Genomic DNA, 6000 nt, shown 5'->3' with positions numbered 1-6000 from the left:
CATCATGTCCCCCTACGGAGGTTCAGTAAAGGAGTACGGGTTACATATGTTATTTCTAGTTGAAACTGTGGACCCTAAAGGTGAACGTTGGAGGCTCAACATACGGCCGTGGTATAGTTAGTTGTGATGTGGTGTAGACTGGTGTTGCAGAGAACATTTCTGGCAGTGCCTTTGAAGCCGACGCCTGGGGCGAACCACAAAAAATATTTCGGGAAAGTTAGGCGGCATTGAGGGTATCAACATGGGATGAGCGTATTGGGCATAGGGATGTTGATAGCCCCACCTGACCTCGGGATCAACTTAGGAAACTCAGGGATTGCACTTGGCGGTTCCCTACGATTAGACTAGGCGTCCCACATTTTTATCATGCGGAGACGCAACATCCTATTCTCTTCAATAATTGCTGATTCTGGTTGTGGAATAGCCGATGTCGGGCTATTCTAAGGATCAATATTTGGTAGATGACTGTCGGAAGCCATATGAACCTTACCTTTAGATCTTCTGAAGTATGGATGAGAAGCCATATTACCAACAAAACCTACCACCTGAACATAACCTAATTAATTTGCACACACTATAACCATATTAGTTTTGAGACATTTAACATAAAAAAAAATCGCATGTTGGGATGCAATGCATCTAACAGTTAAACGCTTCTACCATGTGTTTGAATGGTTGTGTGTTTCATCCTTGCCATTAAATGTCCCTTTTCACTCTGTACCTCTTTTCTTTCATTACCACTCTGTTAGTTTTTTATCACCCTTTTCTTTCTTTTCCACTCAATTTTTCTTTCTTTCTTTTTTTTCGATTTATTTTTCACTCAATTTATTTAAATGATCGAATCCGATGGGGATTGCCTATGTATCATGACGCCACATGAATGAGATCATTACGTAGTTCAAGAAACAAATAGCTCCTAATCATGGAAAAATAATTTGGATTTTGAATTTTGAATTTTTATTATTGTTTTTCGAAAGAAAGACTACTAATAATTCTTTTTCTTTTGTTATGAACTTTGAAATTTCAAAAGTAAAAAGAAAAATATTTTGTTTGAATTTCCATTTGTTTTCTCTTTTTCTAAAGAAGAAAAAAAATATTTTTTGGATTTTGAATTTTGCCTCTGAATTTTTTGAAAGGGGGACTTTTAAGAAAATAGTATTTTTTTTACTTTACAAAAGTACTTCTAAAGAAAAGAGAAAATATTTTTAGACTTCAATTTTTTCAATTTTTTATGACATTTAAGAAAGAAAGACTTCTAAAGAAGAAAAAGAATATTTTTAGATTTTTGTTTCTGATTTTTGTTTTGGATTTTTGGAAAAAATAATTTAAAATAAAGGAAACCTTATTTTGGATTTTGATTTTTGATTGATTTTTAATTTATTTTTCGTATGAAAAACTTCGGAAAGAAGAAAAATATCTTTTGGGTTTTAAAATTCCTTTTTTTTAATTTTCTAAGGAAAGACCTCTAAAGAAGGAATAAAATGCCGAAAAATATTAGTATTACATTAGTGTCACAAATCAATTTAGGATCATGACCGGCGCTTAAGAGCAAGTGCTCCCAATGAAGCCTCTTCGGTAATTTACAGAAAATTGAGCAGAGTTTTTCCTATTTTAGGACTATCCAAAAAAAACATGTCTTAGAAATCAACAACACAACCAACCAATATACACCAAAACAAGTCATAATCCTCATTCACGAAGTATTTCCAACACAATAATTCCAACTTCATCTCCAAGTATACGATGGGAAGTCTAATACGAGTCACATGTCTATATCAATAAAAGAATACTTATGACACTCATAAAATGACTATGGAGCGACTCTAAGAGTTCATAAGGAAAGACGATAACAAATAAATAAACTTTTCACTCACGCGAACAAGTACGGGGCTCGCCAGGAACTATCATCTCGTGTGAACACCTAATTTTTGCCCCACAGAGGAATTTACTTCTAAAAATAGTCCAAAATAATTTTTATTGTTGTTATAGAATTTTAGGAGTTTTCTTTTATTTGTTTTGCATGTATTCGCATTGTTTATGCATGTTAGAAATATCGTAAATCACAAAAAATCATATAAAATATTCAAATCTTAATTTTATTAGCATTTTAAATTTTAAATTGTATTTTTTAAGATTTAGTTACATATTAAGTGCATAATTAATACATGAAATCAAAAAAAAAAAAGTACACATCAATCACTCTTGTTGCATTTTTAGATTCAATTAGTTAAATAGGTTATTTTTGCAAAATTAATTTGAAATTGAATATTTTAATTAATGGTTTAATTTTGAAATACAAAGAAAGAAGTAAAGGAGCTAACAAAATCAACCTAGTCGCCTCTCCTCCTCCTTCACTCTCTTATCTGCATCCACCAGTTAAGTCAGGTAGCGAACAAAATCTGAAGGGCTCGGGAGGAAATCCAAGTCGCGAGCATCGTCGTTTGATCCCTTCATCAACTTTTTCACAATCTACTAATACAGAAGGGACACAACGAACTGAAACGACACTCTTCTTAGGCGGCAAACTTGGTTCTCTTTCGCTACTGCTAGGTACCCTTCTTTCTCTTTGACTTTGTTCCTCTTGATTTCTACCCTTATACTCCAAAATTCATCCTTATGCTAAAAGCCCTAATTTCTTTTATTCCCTTAGGATACACTCCAAAATTCATCCTTATGCTAAAAGTCCTAATTTCTTTTATTCCTTTATTACGTGATTTTTTCTGTTTGACATAACTTTTTGGATTGGTTTGAAATTAAGGCTTGATGTAAAAGTTGTTCAAACACTTCATATTCTTCATAAAAAATTGACCAATTATTGGACTTCCTACTGATGTGCTTAATAGAATCAAAAGGTATGTGGTTCCTATTTCTCTTCTTCTGATTTTTTCCTGTACAATAACACATCTGAATAATCCCCAGATAGTCTTTGTATTTAATGTTTGTTGAAGAAGCAGTCAACAAGAAAGACTGATTTTTTGTCAATTAAGTCATTAAAAAACAGAATTGAAAAGACAATTTCTTCATAGGGAAGATCAAAGTGGTGGTTGAAATTGGATTCTGAATTTGGTTTCCCCTTCTTCATTCCAACTTGAGCCTGGAAATTTTGGTTATTTTATGAAGGTCATTTTGGTAGTTGTTATGTTGTGAATTGTCTCTTTTGTCAGTTCATAAACTTGGTAAATTTCATTGCTTAAGATTTTTATGCTACAGAGATAGTTTTTAGAAGCTCGGATATGCTCATATTAGTGAAGTTCTGTCTGATGTAACTAAGTGCTAGCTACTCTGCTCGTAATTTCGTAATATCAGCCTGACATGTTTTATGTTTAATAAAACCTTATCTTATCAATAAATAAAAAGTTTCAACGACTCTGCTTATAATAGGGTTTTAGTATAGGGCGAACGTGTCAAAATTGAATCTTGGGCAGTGAAGTTTATGTATGGGGTGAAGTTTATATATTGAGAGAAGTTTGAAAAACCGAGTGCAGTATTTAGATTGGAGTTGTAATACTAATATAAAAAGTAGAAAGTATTAATATGTTGATTTACCAGTAAAAGGAGAACTACATATAGAACATAGTCAATGCAATGAAAAATTAGTTTGAAGCAGAGAATATATTGCATTGTCTAAGATGAAAGACCTAAAAAGACTTTGACTAAAGTGAGGTCATTTTTAGGACACAAACACAATTGAATTTTTCGGATAATATTCATTATTAAGCTATCTAAGAGAAGGGAATATGTAGGAAAATAGATTAGTAATAATGAGTCAGAAAACAAACTAAAAGTTTATAGTAACAAATTGAACGACTTAAGACAATCATAAATTTCTATGATAACCGTTTTATTGTCGATTTGGGATATCATATTTTTATAACAGTTTCATGGTGATGAATTTGTCTTTCGTAGAATGAACAGGCTAAAATGCAAGAAAACAACAACTATATTAAATAACTGAAATAACATTTAGTCTATATATAGACTATATGTATAATAATATAAGCAACAACAACGGACCAGTATAATCCCACAAGTGGAGTCTGGGGAGGGTAATATGTACGCAGACCTTACCCCTACCCCGAGGGGCAGAGAGGCTGTTTCCAGGAGACCCTCAGCTCAAGAAAGCAACAAGAGACGATATATTAGTACCATCAATAGAATCATAATAAAATAACAGCAATATAAGAAATATGAAATATGTGGAAAGTATAAGAATAGCCAGTAGATAAAGCCCTGCATAAGTAGATGACCAGTAGCATCCTAAGACTAACTTCTAACTGGCTAGTCTCATTCTAGTACGCTGTAGAAATATTCACAACTTCCCCCTAACCTACAACTTTGATGCTCGACCTCCACAATTTCCTGTCAAGGGCCATGTCCTCAGTAATCCTAAGTCGCGCCATGTCCTGCCTGATCACCTCTCCCCAATACTTCTTAGGTTGCCCTCTACCTCTCCTCGTGCCCACCACAGCCAGTCGCTCACACCTCCTCACCGGTGCATCAGTGCTCCTCCTCTGAATGTGCCTGAACCATCTGAGTCTTGCTTCCCGTATCTTGTCCTCCATGGGGGCCACTCCCACCTTCTCTCGAATATCTTCATTCCTAATTTTATCCATCCTTGTATGCCCGCATATCCACCTCAACGTCCTCATCTCTGCTACTTTTATCTTCTGGATGTGTGAGTTCTTAACCGGCCAACACTCAGTCCCATACAACATGGTAGGCCTAACCACTGCTCTATAAAACTTACCTTTTAGTAACGGTGACACTTTTTTGTCACGCAGAACTCCCGACGCTAACCTCCACTTCATCCACCTTACCCCTATACGGTGTGTGACATCCTTGTCGATCTCCCCGATCCCCTAAATAACCGACCCAAGGTACTTGAAACTACCCCTCTTGGGAATGACTTGAGAGTCAAGCCTCACGTCCACTCCCGCTTCCGTCGGCTCGACCCCAAATTTGCACTCGAGGTATTTCGTCTTCGTACTGCTCAACTTGAAACCTTTAGACTCAAGGGCATGTCTCCAAACCTCTAGCCTCTCGTTGACGCCGCCTCGTGTCTCGTCAATTAGAACTATGTCATCAGCAAATAGCATGCACCATGGCACCTCCCCTTGAATATGATGAGTTAGTACATCCATCACCAGGGCAAATAGGAATGGGCTCAACGCAGACCCTTGGTGCAACTTCGTAACAACCGAAAAATGCTTGGAGTCTCCTCCTACTATCCTAACCACAGTCTTAGCTCCATCATACATGTCTTTAATCACCCTAATCCAGGCAACCGGAACCCCTTTAGCCTCTAAGCAGCTCCATAAGACCTCACTAGGAACCCTGTCGTACGCTTTCTCCAGATCAATAAACACCATGTGGAGATACTTCTTCCTATCCCTGTATTGTTCCATGTTGTCACACCTCCTTTTTACCTATACCCCCGGAAGGGAGTATATAAGAGAGTTTTTCCGATTATAGTGACAATCGAAATGGGATTATTTCATTTTAAAAATTCAAAGTCGCCACATGGGATAATTATGGTGTCCCAACTAACCGATTCAAATCCCGATTCGAGGAAAGATCGACTCTGTATCACAGTCTGCGAACACAGAAATCCGGGTAAGGAATTCTGTTAATTCAGGAGAAGGTGTTAGGCATTCCCGAATTTCGTGGTTCTAGCACGGTCGCTCAACTGTTATAATTGGCCTATTATCTGATTTTAATACATGTTTTAGCCTATGGTTCAATTTTAACTTTATTAACCACTTTTAATTATTTTTTAGGAAGATTGCAACGTTATTAAAAACACGCCTTGAACCACGTCACATAAATGCACCCGCGGTCCTCGACATATTTTATCTAACATTGTTGAGATTCGAATTTGGGTCACATAAATGCGCACCCGAGATTAGGAAGGTAAGTTATTAAAATAACGCGCCTAAAGCAACTACGCACTTCAACTTTGCGAGGGCCATGGGAAATTCGCTAAATGGCACGCCTCGATTT

At 36.3% G+C, this 6000-nt stretch overlaps 1 protein-coding gene across 13 annotated transcripts in view; it reads left to right on the top strand.

Moving 5' to 3' along the window:
- The first annotated feature begins 2308 nt into the window (after positions 1-2308).
- LOC107777356 (tRNA (carboxymethyluridine(34)-5-O)-methyltransferase-like) overlaps positions 2309-6000 on the top strand; it is a 42451-nt gene continuing 38759 nt past the window's right edge. For 5 of the 13 annotated variants that reach the window (XM_075254423.1, XM_075254414.1, XM_075254425.1 and 2 more), the window contains exon 1: positions 2316-2550. The gene's annotated coding sequence lies outside the window, so the exon portion shown is untranslated. Of the gene's footprint in view, positions 2551-2752; positions 2853-6000 lie in introns of those variants that run through there. The other 8 variants (XM_075254432.1, XM_075254431.1, XM_075254404.1 and 5 more) reach the window with 3 other exon arrangements.

This window comes from Nicotiana tabacum, chromosome 1 (assembly GCF_000715075.1).
Source record: "Nicotiana tabacum cultivar K326 chromosome 1, ASM71507v2, whole genome shotgun sequence".
In the NCBI taxonomy this organism is placed as follows: domain Eukaryota; kingdom Viridiplantae; phylum Streptophyta; class Magnoliopsida; order Solanales; family Solanaceae; genus Nicotiana; species Nicotiana tabacum.
Note: the sequence above shows the minus strand (reverse complement) of the source record. Positions and strands in the feature narration are given on the sequence as shown.